Genomic DNA, 17979 nt, shown 5'->3' with positions numbered 1-17979 from the left:
TATAACCTTTTCTCACTTTATGATATGTAAGTTGACAGTAGTAGTTATGAAAGTTGATCTTCTTAGTGAAACATGCTTTAGAGTTCTGAATTAAATAAGATATAGTTAAGATATAGTTTGTTGTCTATAAATTCACACTTCCACCAGACTTTACATGCAGGTAACCGAAGTCCAGATTCAGCTCACAGAACTGGTCCAGTGTGAGATGGCAGCCATGTGTGGCCCAGATTGTGATGATGTGATGGATGATGTGAGTAATTCCTGTTAAGTGGGAAATGGCACATTAACGTTTATTACTTCTAAAAGTGGTATGATTACTTGCATTTGCTTTGGTTTAACACAACCTAGTGTGCAGGAAGGTTTAATTCCCAGATTACGCTATCCTCATATATTCATGCCTTGTTAAACAGAACACACGACTGCTTTATTTCCCTTCTTGCTGGAATTTCCAGTAACTGCAGTAAAGTTTTAGTCCAACTCCTCTTCTCCCTGTAAGTTGCATGTTTTGTTTTTTTCTTTTCCTGAGCTGGCAACAGAATAATGTAAGGTCTAAAACACTGTCTACTTTCCCCTCTGTCCACCTTCTAAACAGTATTTTGTGTTAGAGTACATATGGCTCTGCTCTCTGCAAGTGTCCCAATCCTCCCTCTCCGGCCTCGGTTTCTAAAAAAAGCTAAAGTTTGATGTGGATGAGCAACTGCCTATGAAACACTTTAATCCGCAGTGCTGTAATGTATTTAATTTCACACCCTCTGATGGTGTTGCCCCTTCTTAGGATTACCCAAGGGAAGTAAGGGTAGAGGTGGGGGTGGGGTGGGGGGGTTACTGATACCATTTGTAAGCAAGAACAAGACTTAAGAAAGAAAGACTGATCTGCTCAAGTGAAAGTCTGTGTGAAAACCCCCAAAAGATACAGAAACGACTATAACGGGGTGAAGAAAGTTATATGTAGGCAGAGAAAAGAGTGAAAAGATGGAGGGAAGGGGGGAAAATGAGATGAAAAAGCATTTCTAAAACCGAGGAGAAATCTTGCCGCAGGACTGGCTTCACAGAGAAAAAGAAGAATGCCACTTTACAATTTGGAATGCTTGTATTCAAATGGGAGACTGGAGCTTCGGAGCCCAAAGAATGCAGCAATATCTGCATTGTCACCCGCCCCCCTACTTGCTTGGATGAGGGGAAAAGGCACCCTGGCAAATCCCATTGTAGAGCTTGGGAGCTTCATAAAAGTTAAGGAGCGATGGATATAGTCTTGGCCTCCTTATGAGATGAGGATCTATCTGGCCTGGCTTCGGAAGCCCTAGACGCATACGCAGGGATATTGGAGGCAATAATTCCACGGGACGGGAGCATACACAGGCTCCTTTATATCGTCCCCTAATATCCAATTTACGGGCTCAGGCCCTCCGCCAGAGCAGCCCCCGAGAACTTAGAATGCACAAACGCCAGCGTGAGATGGAATTAGGGCCAAGTTCTCTTTTCTTATGTTTGCCAAAAGTTTGAGGCTTACAGAAATATGAAACTGTTTTTTCTCCCCCTCTCTGTCCCTTCCTCCCATCCCTCTCCCTTTCCTGTCCTCTCAGCCTCTCCTCCCTCTGTTAACCCAATTCATCCATTAAATAGACAAGAACTGAAAGTAACAAATAATGTGGGCCAAGGATGGAAAATGACTTGATTGCGTGTGGTTTTGGTTAATATGTGGTAAGCTTTCCCAACACAGTGAGTAGGAAATGTTGTAAACAAGCTTTGCTGATTGGAAATTATACACAGTCATTAAATTTATTTGGTTTTCTTTGAAATCTGTCTGGCTGAGGGCATTGTGACAATGCCAGAGTCTGTAAATATGGTTTGATTATTTTGAAGAAAAATTCGAAGGGGTGAGGGGAGTCTATCATGCTTAGATGAGTAGGGATTTATTTAGGTTTTGGGTGAAAAAGTAAAAGTTAGAAAGTGTATACATGCTTAAGAGGCGTGATATTCCCCCTCTGCTGATCTCCTTATCCTCTCCTTAGCCTCCCTAAGCGGTATGTGCTTCACACGCACAAACACACACATGCACACACACACAGTGACTTTCCCTTTGCCATTGCTGGATGAATCTCCTGCGAACCTTACCAGTCTCTCTTGCCTTTGGATGTATTTACTCATAACAAGGGCTTAGGCCAATAAGAATATATTGTGATTTATACTGTGACCAGCAGGGGATTGTGTTGCCCTGATGCCTTAAATATTTTACACTTAGCTAAACATTTTGACACCTCCATGGATAAAATCCCCTATTTATACCATCCCCATCTCCGCCTCTTTGCAACTCTGCACCACGAGACAACAAAACAAAATTGTGATCAGATCTTGTCACAACTAGGAGGCAAGAAATGGTTCACAAACTGCTTACATGGCTCTTGAATTGTATCTCTAGAAGAAATAATGCATCTGTCCCATTATATGCCTGCACAAAAAGCAACAAAAATACTGTAAAAAAAAGAGAATGCATGTGATACGAAAGTTTTCTGCTTAAAAAAAAACAACCAACAAATCTCACGTTAGCTGAACTTCAAATAAGTAGGCTGGTACGCTGAACCCTGCTCTCAGTTTCATCCCATTTTTCTGTCAAACAGAACATTTCAGGCATACATTGAAAACGTTTTTTTACTCATCTGCCTTATAATCTGTAGTTTTGTAGGGTTCAACCCTCTGCCCCTTTTTTCTTTACTACATGCCACCAACAATCAATCAAACCCAGTAAAATGGTCACAGAAACATCATCTTTGACTTCAAACCTGCTAGAATGTATGCCACTATTTATTTATTTATTTTTTTTTAATTGAGACTAAAGCAACATTTTCCACTACCAATTAAACCCTCCTCAAGAAACCTTGGTCCTCAACCAAAATCTGTACTCTGACTCACAAGTAAAATATCACAAACCTGCTTTTTCCAAGTGGGAAACCTGCCCGGTTTCCCCCAGCATTCCTTCCTTGTTGGCCATTTTTGTTTGCTAACAGTGTTTACATTTGGGTTCACCTGCTGTTTTGTTTGTTTAAGGCATTAAAACACAAACCGGATGCTGAAAGGCTGGTCCACACCTCCCATCACATCTCACCTCGACTACTGTTACTCTCTACTGGCAGGACTCCTCTTCAAAACCATCCAGAAGCAACAGTATGTCCAGAATAGGGCTGCCCGTGTCCTCACCAAAACCCGGAAATCTCACCACGTCACTTCGGTCCTCCATTCCCTTCACTGGGTCCCTACCAACCAGTGGATAACTTTTAAGTTCCTTCTGCTGGTGTATAAAGCGATCAACCACGCTGGCCCAAACTACCTCCAGGACCTTCTCTCCAAGCAATCCATCTCGGTCACTCAGGTCTGGCAGCCAGAACCTTCTCACTGTCACCTGCACCAGGCTGTCATGGGTGACCATGCTGTCTTCTCCCTGGGGCCTCAGCTCTGGAATCAGCTACACGAATCAATCAGGATGTCAGCCTCCCTTGCGTCCTTCAAAAGCAGCTTAAAGACTCACTTGTTCCGTGCTGACAAATAATCTTGTAGCCGTCTGCCTCTATTATTTGTTTTCATGTTCTTAACTGTAAATTGATTGCCACTTTTAGTATTGTTATTTTAGAACCATTACGTTGTAATTTTTTATTTTATAACTCTTGGTTTCAACCTTGTTTATTTTCTATGAAGCACCTTGAGATGTCATTAGATTTTAAAGTGTGCTTTAAAAATGAAATTTATTATCATTATTATTATTATTATACAACTACAACAATTCCAAAAAAGTTGTGACATTGTGAAATGTGAATAAAAACAGAATGCAAGGATTTATAAAACTCATAAACTCATATTTTATTCCTCATCGAACATTAAAACATATCAGATGTTGAAATGAATACGTTTTACTTTTTTATGAGAAATATTAGCCAATTTTGATTTGATGGCAGTAGGTACGTTTATATGTACAGCTGAAATGAGCTGTGGTTTGTCCTGGTCATTTAATTAGACCACTGTTCTTGTCCCACTGTGCCTGCATGAGAGAGAAATAGAGTTATTGTCCGAATCATGTCCAGCATGTGGACGTCCAACCTAGTGAATTGAGTGTGAAAAAAACATTCAAAACATTTTGAGGCTTCAGACTTTCTCTGTAGGACATCATTGTACTTATGGGTAAAGTGTCAGTGCAGAGCGAAGATGTAGAAATGCTTTATGTGACTGCATGGTGGCGTACCTTAATGGTTTTCAGCTTTTCTGTCGTTTCCAGACATGTTTAATCGTCCAACAGTTTTGTTGGAAATTCATCTAAATATTCCATTGCACTTTACTGTGTAAAACCATGTACACTGTCCTTTGTGGTTTATTCTTTGTTGTTAACAGCTTCTTCTCCTGTGTACTGGGAAGGAATTGTCGAGTATATGCCAATATAGTATTGTTAATTTGATTCAGGGCAACATTATCTGAGTGAACATGTGAACATGGTTACTATGAATTAAATCACTTTATATTTGGAATTCCTGATAAATAAACAAATGAAACAACTCAATTCTGGGCATTGATTGTAACTGTACAGCGTATATGTTTTGATATAACATGTAATAATCTTTACTTGAGTGAAAGTATGGACCCAAACCCCATGAATCAAACTGGGTTTTCAATCAAAGTTGACCACAGAGGCAATAGCCTCCTCTTTTTGGGCACAGACTTGAAACCAAGAGGTAACTTAAGGCAGACCTCCATGCTACATCCAAACCTTTCTCCATCTTAATTTATCAGGTCTAACTCTCTAAATGGCATCGCATCTGGAAACCTGACTCTCATGTTATCCATCCAGCTTCCTCAAAAGGTCAAACAGAGTGTGCCCAAGTCATAAAAATCCCCCATCTCATTATTTGAGCATTTCTCTGGCTAGTGGCAGGGGTGCAGTGCGGTGGAAATAGAATGATATATATCGTAGCTGGTCAATAGTCGATCTATAATGACTGTGTTGTTGGGCTTTCACTTTAGAATAATTTATATCCTTGCTGATCAATAACTAATCTTGGGCATAGTCAGCGCTGAAATAAAGAGGAGAATGATGATGGCAGCAGGAGAGGCTCTGCTGGAATGTGTGAGAAACTGATGCGTCTCACACACACACACACACACACACATACTGTACACACAGACAGAAGTACCTACCGAGAGAGGTTTCTGCTCTTTATAACACAGCCTTAAAATGTTTGTGTTTGAAGTTTACATTTGGGAGGCAAATGATTAGTTTCTTATTTTGTTGTAATTTCTGGATTTTATTTAATAATTAAACAAAAATAGGTTTCTTGTTATTTTTTTATTTTGTTGTTTGTTTTTTGTGTTCATAATCATAAGTCTATATTTGCTTACGTGAGAAAGGCTCAAATAAGAATATGTACATGTCTGAGGATTTTTGTTAATGTTTGTGTGTGTTCCTGTGTGTGTGTTGGCCTGTGATGCAGAGGGGGCTGAACCCTCTGCCCTCAGATTAGCCCTTGGTTGATAGGATTAGGCTCTAATGACTGGGACTTGGAAGACAAAGGGAGTTTCTGCAAAGAGGCTTAGATATGGAAGAATTAGCAGCAACCTTCCATTGCTCTTTCTTTCTTTCTTTCTTTCTTTCTTTCTTTCTTTCTTTCTTTCTTTCTTTCTTTCTTTCTTTCTTTCTTTCTTTCTTTCTTTCTTTTGTCTCATTTACTTCTTCTATCCCTCTCTTTCTGTCTTTATGACCTTTCCTCTCATTGTTTCTTGCATGCACTTTGTCTCTGGATGACTTGCAACACTAATGCTTTCTTCTATTTCCTCTGGTCATTTGGCAAATGCATACACTTATGCACCTGTCATTATGTTAGGAATACAGTACCGCTTGCCACATTTGTGATGATTTGAGATGTAAATATCTAGGAGCATTTAAATTTAAATTTTGAATCTGCATTCAAATAGATTTTATGTTTCTAAATAGTCTATTAATGGTCACGGTTATCATTTGACTGAGTAAGTTATATCTGTACAGGCTTATTTCTGCATGTGGTTTTGCATCTTGCTTATAGAGAATCCGTCTGTGTCCAAAGAGGTCTTTTGACACTTGATTATTTAAACTTATCCCAGAAAAATTACCAAAATTTAAAAAAATCTCTCACTGGGTCAAATCAAGCAGCTCTTTCATACAAATCAATGCCGTCAAATCAATGGCAATACCCAAAAAACTTCTACATTGTCAGTAGATCTGGATATCTTGGATCACCAGTCTTATTAGCCTCTGTGCTAAATGGTCTGATGCACTGTGGCCCTGCTCAAGTTCTAATTGCCTCAGTCTCAGATGCACTTTTTAAAGGGTGCGGCAGCTGAATCGCAACACAACAACGGCAAAAGAGAGGGATTTAGGAGATTTTCTGCCAGCTTACGTAAGAAGAGAGGAAAACTGCTTCTTTTGGTTGCAGAAGAGAGGCTGCTTGTCTGTTTATGTGTGCAAAGATAAACCCATTGGCGGGTGAAACCATTAGAGAAGTATTGCTCAATAAGCCTTGGTATTTTAATATGGAGCAGAGCATGTGTTGTTTTCAGAGAGTCCTGAGTGTTGCAGCACCAAGGTAGTGTTACCAATGCTTGTGACGGGGAAAACAGTGAGGTGAGGTGGGATGGGGGGGATGATGAAGAGGGTCAAAATAAAGGAGGGCGGGGTGGACGTCAAGGTTTGTTTGGGAAGTCATGTATGGTGGTGTGAGTCCGAAGGCTGAGTGTTGGTTTACTGAGCCCCAGCTGGGCTCTAATCCGACTGACTTTCATAAACCTGACTGAACAGGGCTGGCACAAGCATCGGCATTAGCACGCAGGACACATTGTGAGGTTGTCCACTAGCCAATCTTCTGTCAGTCTTAATCCAGTTATTGAGCTGTTTATTCTGTATTTTTATTTCCTTGCCAAAGTCATCATCTAAAGTTTATCAGGAAAAATAAATAGAAGCCCCTATTTCTACAGTTCCCAAGGAGCATTTCACATATAAAAAAAAGGGTGGTCACTGGGGAAAATATATTCAGAATTAGCTTGAAAGAAGTTTTTGTATCTTTTTCTCCAATAAAGCTAAAAAAAACAATCCAAATCAAAATCTTGCAATATTTGGCACTACTTTTAGCTTCAGGGGCTACACATCTAATATCTTGTAAAAGGGAAATTCTGCCTTGAGTTTGAACCTTCTGTTATTTCACAGCAGTAAACAGAGTTTCTTACTTTACATGAATGTACAAATTCTCACAAAAATGTTTTGTTGTTATTTCCTCATTTATAATATTTTATGTTAAATGTGTTAAAAGTATTATGCTAGTGTTGAAGTCCTACAGTGAAACTTTAAAGAAATACCTTAACACACACACACTGTACGTATAACTCGAGTAAATTATAAAAACAATTCAGCTTGTTTTGTTTTGTTTGCTTGTTTTCTTGGCATATTGATGTGTTTACTATATTAGATCTGGTTGAAAAGAAGTTGAAAACAGATCGTGTCATACAGTTTTCACCACAAATCAACAATGAAACGCTAGACGATGCTCACTGCTGGTTTGGTACAGTTTTATGAGGATGTAAGTGACCTACTATCCTTTTAAAATAACATGAAGACAGTTAATTTTGCGCTTTTAATTACTCCACAGTAGCTGTTTCCTATCTCACTTTTGAGTAAAAGTGTCCCAAATATTCTTGGAAAAGTAAAAAAAAAAAAAAATGGACACAATAGGAAACCAAGTGATTTGTCATGACGTGTTAATAATCCGGTTTTATTTACAGCAAATGGCTCAAATCCAAGATGTGGAGGTGGAATCTGTAAAGCAGCCTCAATACACATGCACCACAAGCAGAAATCCTCAAAGCCAAATCAACTGCATTTACAGTATATAATCACAGTGACATCATGCATTTTTCCAAACTATCCCCTGAGTTTTGTTGAGTTCAATTTGCCCTGAAATACTTACATACATGCAGAGAAGCACACACACTCACATACACACATGTAGCAGTCATGCATATGAACTTCTCTCCTGTGTTGTGCACCCCCAGCTTGTTGGCTTTTATCTTACATAGGGCACTAGATGAGGACCATATGCAGCCTCAGTGCAATTATAGTGTGGTGAATTGGTGGAACAACAAAAGGGCATTTTAACGGAGCAGTAAATGCAGGTAAGAGCTTTTATTAAGTCGGATCAGGTTACACTGATGTCAGCCAAAGACTGGCTCTCTGACAGGCTGTAAGTGTGTTGATAGGTGTGTGTGTCTCCGTGTTTGCATCCAGGTATATTTCACATGCATTTCATATTAAATATGTGGATGTCAGGAAATCAAAGGAAACGTTTATCTGTGTTTATCAAAGGAGCGTTTAGCTAGGGATTTCAACAGTGCAGCTCTCTGTGTGATCATGTGACATGCACACACGTAATTTACCTGTCTAAATGCCTGAGGGAAATTGCACATGATCCATAATGGTTTGGGGGCTAGAACTCCACCAGACTCTTTCTTTTTTTGTGCTTGATAGGTGAAAGGTCAATCTCTAAAATGTTTATGCACGGCCCTGTGATGTTGACTCCCTGGGGAGGATCAGATTAACCCTCTCTGCTCCTAAATCAGCACTAGATTTACATTTCCATGAACAGAAGAAAGAACAATAAGACGTTACAGTCGAAAGACATTTGTAAGTAATTCTAAAACTCACTCTAACTAGATTTGTGCCACAAATGTGCGCTGACAGAGTCTTGGAGCCGTAGAGTAAAAGTACAGATTTGACAATGCCAATATTTATATGAAATTTGAAGTTAATGTATTCTTTATGCAAAATCGATCATGAGAGCATTTTACTCTAATAGAAACGCTGGCTGCATATTAGAAAAATATCAGTTTTGCATTCTTGTAGGTACTTGCTAAATGCAGTTAAATGCTAAAGTATGTAACTGCTTAATAACAAACATTTTTTTTTTTGCTTTAATAGAATAATTTGATAGGGGAAAAACTGCAACTGGAGCTAAAGTATAACGGGGCACAAAGTAGAACTAAACCATAAATACCTCAAAAATAAATACTTAGGTATACTTATTGGGTAATTATACTACTTTTCATTGCTGCAGATGGCTGGAGTTAATAAATGACAGGATTCCAATCTTTTCTTCCCATATTGTCTTATTATTTTTATTTGTAATACTTTGAGTTGACCCCACTTAGTTGAGCTCAACTATCTGACACTAAAAACTTTGGCAGCCACAGGTGTGTTCTGTCTGCCTGAAGACTGTTTGTCTGTCATTGTAATGAAATTTAAACATGCTAGATGTTTGGTTTTGTTCATATGTCAGTAATATTTTGGGATATGCTGTAAACGAGAGAAAGAGGAAAATAAACTCTTGAAGCACTGTAGGTTCTCGTGGTTCGGTGGTGGGGAGTCAGCCCAGGCGAAATGTAATCACTGCTAACATGTCAGTCCAGACTGATCAACTCTGTCACTGCTTTGGATGGAAAATGTATTTTTTCCCCTGTTTGCTAAGCTAAAGTGGCGAGACACAGCCTCACTGTTTCCCTCTTTGTTGAAATCCAGAAGTGTTTACAATCTGTTTGTCAGTATGTTTATTCTAAAACCAAATTAAAAACTGAATTGATTTTGTGTTAAATTCTACTGAGAGAAAAACTCAGTTTATTTTTGTATTGATTATTTAATTTGAAGGTATTTTTTTTCTTTATAAGGCGTTTCCTTAAAAATATTAAAGACATCCTTTTTTAATCCCAATACAGTTTCTCTGACTTTGTCGAGCCTTAGGAAGATTTTATCAAGTTGAATCTATATTCAGTATTTGATAATAAATATAAATGTGCATTTGTACATACCATTAACTTGCCTTTTTTATTATAATTAAATCTTTATCAATGGATTGTTATAAAATCTAAAACTGTACCTCCACGTTTTGGTTAATTGTCTGACAGCTAATGGATACTAGATGGAGCATGTGCACAGTGTAAGTGGTTGAGTACAAGTCATACAAACCCATCACATTCCTCTAAGTCTAACTCTCATAACTGCCATAAAAGACATGTTAATAGAACACAAGACAATGTAAAGATTTTAAAAGTAGATCTCTTATAACGTAGGTAATTCAAATGACAAAATATTGACTTTCCATTTCCATCTCTCAGGTGATGCAGTTTTTGGCTCTTTGCAATGAAAATATTCACATTTTTAAATCTGGTCTGCTTTAAGAGATTCAAGGATGAAACACAAAAAGTGAGAGGGAAGAGTAATTATCAGAAGTAGGAGTGTTATGATGTGTCATAAACAAAGGAGGAAAGAAAGAGCGACAGAACAAAAGGTTTAAAGATAGACGTGTCAAACATTCGCACGTGCCAAGTTATCTGTTGTCTTTGGATGGTTATGACAGGATAATTAACAAAAGCCAACTGAATGCATGTAGTTGAAATCACGCCACCTTGATTCTTTGACAGTTAGCATGTAGATATAAAGGAACTTTTGCACAGAAAAAATTAGAAAAATGTTTTCTCATTGTTTGATAAACCTTGGTGGTTGTGTTCCCCTCTTCTGTTAGTGCACTGCAAAGGCAGACTTCTGCACTTCACCATATTGCTGATATTTGTAGTTATGGCACAAATTCATGCTTTAAAAGCTTCAATTAGGATCCAGAGGGTCATACAGTATATATGAGAGCCTACACAAGATGATGTGACTGCTGACCTCTTCATGAACTTCGCTACAGATAACTTTGTTTAGGAGAGATGGCAGTAGGTTTGCCAGCGACCGCTGCAGTCAATCAGTATGTTTGGTAATCTGATTCGTTGCTGCAGGATGGACGAGTGCCCTGCTGATGAACTGCAGTGCGCATATCTGACCTGAAATGCCAAATACTTGCTCTTAGTTTTATCACATTTTCCAAACTGATTTGATGTCTAAAGTAGCAGAAAAAGCAAAAAGAAAAACAAACTTTTGTTTTAGGCACATTACCAAGGTTTTCATGCTGGCAAGCCTTGATTAAACCCATGTTTAGATGAACTACAGATGATTCAAAATGCTGATGAACACTGCACTTTTTTTATTAACTCATGTATGGAATCTATTAATGGTTTTCAGTTGATCAGTACCAGAGTTGTTTTTGCATTCTTATATATCTGTTGCTTCTGGAGTTGCAGTCACTCTCCACATCTAGTGTAGAAGCAGCTTTAAATAAGCTTCACTTCTGCAGCAAAAAGGAAGGACTCACAATCACATTGACTTTTGTGTTCCTTTCATTTTCTGTTATGCAATGGATAATTCATTCAATCTTCTAAAGCCTGAGGTCCCCCAAATTGGGCACTTTGAGAACTGTTGGTGCCAAACTGCACCAATCTGTGTCAAATGGCCAGTTTGGAGACATCCACTAAACGATCTGTACTGAAACATCCCTAATTTTGTTCTGATTCACTTTATCAGAGCTGGCCTTTGCAGAGTTAATGTCCACATGTTGTATTATGATTTGATAGATGTTTAGAGCTACAACTGCATCAACCCAAAGGGATATTCAAACACTTTAATTCTGAAAATGCTTATGTTTTAGACAAGTCTAAAACATTTTTTTATATGTGCTATGTGCCATCTTCATTTATTCTTCACTAGTAACTCATATACTACGTATTTTATTAAATCTCACAAGTGTTTCCTTTACTATTTAATTAGACCTTGTGGTTGCAGAGATTTACTCAGTTTATTGTGGGTATGCAATTTTTGAGCAGGGGCCTAAAAATAGGCACAGGGCTCACGGGGTTAATTACTTGGATTTCATGAACCATTTCTGATATGCAAGTTAATATTCCTGATTAATATTTCCTAGATTTTGGCTGTTTCTCCTGCTTTTGTTTTTCATTTTACTCATTGAATCATCTATTTTTTTTTTTATATAAAGGACATGTATTGTTTTAAATACCAGCTAAATCACTTTCTACAGTTTTTAAACAAATCAGTTAATTATCTAATAACTAATTCAAAGAAGCCACTGAACAACTCTAGCTTTTATCGCCTTTGTGTTGCACATATGAGAGTCGTGCAGTGGTTTTGTGGTATATGTGTGTGCATGTTACGGTGACCATGTATTTAGTGAGATACACATCAGTCACAAACCAAACTCAGGTTATGGAGAAGGTTTTTATTGTCAGCCACTGTGGTAAGAAACCGGCAATCATCTGGAAGAGAGCTTGACATGAGGAAAACAATATGAATCATATTGAACATGTAATTTTAGGTTTGCACACTTGACACAATACAATGTGATACTTATAGGGAAAATGTTTTTACCTCCAGACATTGGTCTGGTCATTAGGGAGGTTTTTATGTCATTTCCATAGTTTAACATGAAATTGGTTATATATTTGAGTTTAAAAGTAGGTACTTTTCATAGTTGCTGATGTTTTTCCTTTGCTTATGTGTAATATTTAACAAGCTCCATTATTTAAATGTTGATCCACAAACTTCCACAAAATTGACCAGCACAGACGAACTCTTACATTCTGATTTTTAGATCACTTCTTAGAGCTTCCTTATAGCTGATGTTGGCTGTTTCTCTGGGGTGTGCTGGTTTATTACCACTAGGCTATGCTGTGCTCCCAGGCCATTCTCCATTCCAGCCTAAACTCACACCCATCCAGGAAAAGATGAGTCTTCACACCTCCTCTGCAGCCTTCCCTCACTCCTCCCTTCCTATCGCTCTGTTTTTCGCTCCCCCTTCTGGTTTTATAGCTCAGCTCCAACACCCAGCTTTTTCCACTCGTCCTCTCCTCATCGTCATCCTTCATCTTTCTGCTTTGCCATTTTTCTCACTTTCCATCCCGCCACTCCTTCCTCTCCCTCTAAGGTGCTGATCAATTCACAGTCTCTCTGGGAGGTGTGAGAACCCCCTTTCTTCATCCTCACCCATCCACCGAAAGTCACCCGCACCCTGAATGGTGCTACTGCCCAGCACGTGTCACCCCCTTACCCTTTCCTCACCCAAATCGTTCACCCATAGATTTTTTTTTTTCTTTTGTTAAGGGGAGAGTTCATGCGATGATAATGATAATCCTTTCTGCATTTCCCTTTTTCACCCCTCCTTTAATTTTTTTTAAACTCTGTCCTTTCTGCTCCCTGCAAAAGTGTCTGCAACACCATTAGCACACCTGAAATAATAGTGCTGGTGACAAATGCTGCTGGAATGGTTTGGAGAGACACAGAGGAAAGGAGGTATAGAGGTAAGGAGGTGTGTGTGATAGAGTGATGAGATCTATTTCTATCTGTGGGGTTAACTCAGAAGCAGCAGTGGTTCAGAGTAAAAGTGGAGCTGCTGACCTGGTGACCAGTGGCACAATGTGAAAATTGACTGGCAGCATTCAGCACAGCTATTATTACAGGAACCTGCTGTGTGTGTGTGTGTGTGTGTGTGTGTGTGTGTGTGTGTATGCGTGTGTGTGTGTGTACTTGAATGCATATGTTCATAGGTCTATAAAAGAATGAATGCATCTAGTGACACACAGTTCTCGCTATATATAAAAGCAGCTGTTTATCCTGTTTATATCAATAGGTGTAATGCAGTGATGTCAGTGTTACTGTCATGTTCAAGCCGCACAGGTTCACGCTTTGTCATTAATCTACATGTTCACATTAATGCATCACCTATGTAACAACTGCTTACAGATAAACAGCAGCACCTTTCTTTCAGTTAGATTCAGGCAAATAGTGATGGCACTGAATGAATGTTTTCATATTAAATACTGTTTTTTTTATTATTATTATTGTGTACAAAGAATATTTTAGTCAGATAAGAGGTCTGATTTCTGCATCAGTTTTAATGCAAAGTTTTAACATTTTATGCTTGAATCAGTAAAGTTTAGCACCATTTTTGCATTAGTTGTGTTCTTTTGAGCAAAAATAAGCAAATATTTCCATGGTTCCACTTTATCAGCATATTTGATCCAACTTAAAAAAAGACACAAACTATCAGTGCAATCAAACACTACAAAAGGCCTACACTCCATAGTTACTTATTTTATTGGCATGTTAAATTATGAACATGAGAAAAAGACAATAAGATTTATGTCACTTAACATATTTTACCATAAACTGCAATCATCCGACACAGAGAACATAAAGTACCTACCGTAACAACAGAAAGTGCTGTGATATTTAACTGTGGATTCATATTACAGGATCCCAATTTTTGCATATTTTACAAAAAGATCTTAGTTGAAATTCTCTTGTGCATCACATGCAGTTCCCAACAGCCCCAGTAGAAGGCGCACATGATTAAGCATTCATGTGTGAGAGGCCAGAGCTGCTGAACATTTGGGCCAAACTGCAGGATCCAGCAGGAGGGACTACTCCCTGAGGAAAAAGTAACTCTTGGTAAAATAAAAGGCAGCTGATTTAATGGTTTGAAATTAATTTAGATATGCATTTAAAATATTGTCATAATGCCAGAACTAAGCCAATGCGTTTAACATCAGGTTTTTGGTACCATGTACATCTTCTAAGATATGCGTATAATTTCTTCTAAATATATAACCAAATGTTCATGAATGAATAATCACACCTACTCGCCTATAGAATGATTTACTCTGAACACCTTCTAAACTTGTTGACTTGAATGGCTGTAGGGCATAAAAATATGGAATATCTAATTTCTTAATTAAACGTTGGATTATGAGAGAATGAGACCTGATTTTGTGGGTTTTCAAACCATCTTATAACTCAGAACCAGTAGAAATTCACTTGGACAAATCCGAGCACCTCTCTGACTTAATTTTTTTTTTTTTTTTTTTTTTTTTCCCCAAAGCTGAGAGCGCATGGGACTTAAATACACCCTGATGAATCCGACTGGAGGTCTTGACAGGCGATAACATATTAGTAGTTTCATATAATTTGATAAACTGTGAAAACGTTGCAGCAGGTCTGCATGTGTGCTGCATTAGTGACACAAACCAGAGAGACCCAGTGGCCTTCTTTGCAGATCTCAACATGTTTGGGCGCAGATCTGCGGGACTGCAAAAAGTTTGACCTCAGTTTGACTTCTCAGTCTGCCAGTTGTTCCCTAAACAGAGATACAAGCGATCACATAAAGTCCGGCAGTTCTCAAATATCTGACCTGGTTCACAGCTTAAAAAAAAAAAAAAAAATAAAAAATCCTGCTAATAAAACTAGCATAATTTCTTCTAAAATGAGAACTTATGTAAATTCAGTGGGGATTTAATATAACATGCAACCTAGTGAACATTCTTCCCATTTATGTTTAGTATTTTGATAGTGACAATTGTTGTCTTGAACAAACTGATCTAAATGCTGCAACATGCCTCGGTGTCTACACAATACAAGTCAAGATGCAATGGGCGGCTAATAACGCTTTCTCTTACTTGGGCAAACACGCTGTCAATTTACATTCAGCCGTTTGAAAGTAATATGAATGATTTTATTGAAACGACTCAGAGTATTACCGTCATCACAAAGCGGATTAAGAAGAAATGACGGTATTTGCCCCCATGGTCTCTTTCAGGATACCAAAATGCGCTGACCCCTTACGAAAGAGCTGCTACAGGAGAGAAAGTGGTGCTCCACTTTGCTTTTATGGATGCTAATTGAAGGAGCTTAATTGCTTTATAATGCCATAGTAGTTACCTTACAGCGGAGCGAGCGTTGATGTAAACTCCTTTCATGTTAATGCAGGTTTATTTCTTCTCAATTACTTCCTAAAATTTAGTTTATCTTGTTCTTGTGGGCTCCATCATCCTTACTGGGTTTCAGTAAACCAAAAAATGTTGGCAAGCAGATTCAAACAGCAGCTTCCTCTTTCATTTCCAATAACTTTCCTTAAAGAAAACATGTTTAATTAATTCCTGTGCATTTTAATCATTGACATCGCTATAATAATAAAATAATAATTCAAATAATTAGAAAATGAGAGTTTCTTACTTACCAATAAACTACAAAAATAACAAACTGTACGATAAGTCAGTCCTGTTTATTTTGTGATCCTCTATTTCTGTGCGTAAAAGTCCGTGCCTCGTGGCTTCTCTGCAGTCCGCGTGACGGAGCATCGCCGGTCGGACTGCGGGAGCCTTTAACAGTCATTTCATGCCTGTAAAAATGTCCCATCGGATCCCACCGCTCGGGATTTAGTACCTCAGGAATCACCGACGAATGTGTGAAACCACATTATCAAGTTATGACACCGTCTGTGGCACCGGGGGCATATGATCGATGGCTGGACGCGCAGCACGGGAGAGAGAAAAAAAAAACTTCAAACAGGTTGTTGCCGACCAGCAACACCTTATGAGCATAAAGATAATAAGGCACTTTTACACACTCTCTAATCACGTGTAACGGGACTGAGGGATAAATGAAGCTTGCTGAGTGATCATGAGGAAAACAACTAAACATTTTGGGGTATTTATGGATATCCTGAAAATCTCATAATGTTTTACTACATTTTTATATCGCATAAATATTCATGCAGATGTAGTTAAACTTTATTCTTAAATGGTAAAAAGATAAACAAAATTAAACTAGATTGTTGTATCTTTATAAGAATCATATCTAACGACAAAGAGCCGTAACTATTTAATCAGTAAAATAAAGAGAAATATTACTTTTCTTGGAATTCTCATGAATTAAAGTTCCCCATCATTTACTAAAGCTCATTAATATTTCTCCAAACTTTTTACGATCTTTACAGAGCAAACAGAGGCGATAACTAAACGGATCATAAAAAAGACTAAAAGTTTCATCTGGCTGACTGTGAACAACAAAAAGTTCTCAACTGAGTTCTGACTGATTTAGAGAAACTTTGTCAAACACTGGGCAAATTTTGAAGCGAGTTCATAAACTAAAAGCTGTGAAAATGAGTGTATGTGTGCTTATGCGCGTGTGCATGCATGGGACAGGAACCCAACGAGAGTGGGTGAGATGTCTTGGTCAGTTTTTTTGTGGTTTCGTGGAAACAAAAAACACACACTCACTCACACGCACACTGTAGAAGCCGACAGAAGCGTAAAATGTGTTTTCTCTCCAGAGAAGATGTTTTGTTTTTCGCCTGCCCGCGAATGTGGCCTAAAGCCGATCAATCAACTCCGGATCGATCACATAGGGAGCCAATAGGGGGCTCCCATCACTGTTCCTCCCTGCCATTGGACAGCCCGGGCAGAGTGGAGCGACCCATTCAGCACAGCTGTGGGGGAGAGGGACAGGCACCATTAACGGTTATTTACACAAGATGCTTTCACAAAAAGCTCCTACGATATTTCAATGTTTGGTTTTAAAATGTTGCTTTCTAAAAACAAACTTACTCTCAGGATACAGACTTGACATCATACTTTAGAAAATAATAATAATAATATTAACAAAAATAACTTAAAGCTAAATAAAGAATTTTTAAAATAACTTGCGAGCTTTTGCATTGAGTTTTGCACTTTTCCAATAATTTTATTAATTGTGTATTTCTATTCTTAAATCTGACAGTCATTGCAAATAAGATGCAATTAATGTAAATGCTCAGATACTGATAGTTATTGAGGCCCACAGCCTGCAGGAGCCTACACTCTGGATTTTTTGCAGACAGGTTGATGGCAACCCTAGAAGTTTAACCTTACTATAAAACTATTCCAATGCTAAATAAACTGGTTTTTAAACTCATTTAAGCTTGTTTTTAATGTTTGAAACTAAGTGAATCTTTCTAAATTAATACACCCTGTCTTTTACAATCCAGATAATCACTACTCTTAATTACATACCTGATAATAACTCACATGAGAGTTGATAGCTTATTCAATTAGCCGTCTAAACGCTGTTTACAAGTAGAAAAGCGGATGCTGGCCACATCAATCCCGAAATGAGTGCCTCAGTGTTCCTCGCTGAAGAAAAAAGAGAGTGTGTGCGGATGAGACACGAATCTGGAGGCATAGGTGCATATTCTGTTTTTATCCCAGTGTAGCTCCAGCTCG

At 38.3% G+C, this 17979-nt stretch overlaps 1 long non-coding RNA gene across 1 annotated transcript; it reads right to left on the bottom strand.

Moving 5' to 3' along the window:
* Positions 1–14815: 14815 nt before the first annotated feature.
* On the bottom strand, positions 14816–17945 carry LOC121655356. The gene is made up of 2 exons (XR_006013174.1): positions 17770–17945; positions 14816–17207 (listed from the first exon to the last, which is right to left on the bottom strand). It is a non-coding gene; the product is annotated as an uncharacterized LOC121655356 (long non-coding RNA).
* Positions 17946–17979: the final 34 nt, after the last annotated feature.

The sequence above is a fragment of the Melanotaenia boesemani genome, chromosome 16 (genome assembly GCF_017639745.1).
Source record: "Melanotaenia boesemani isolate fMelBoe1 chromosome 16, fMelBoe1.pri, whole genome shotgun sequence".
Classification (NCBI taxonomy): domain Eukaryota; kingdom Metazoa; phylum Chordata; class Actinopteri; order Atheriniformes; family Melanotaeniidae; genus Melanotaenia; species Melanotaenia boesemani.
The sequence above is the reverse complement of the archived record's forward strand: the minus strand, read 5'-3'. Positions and strand labels throughout refer to the sequence as shown.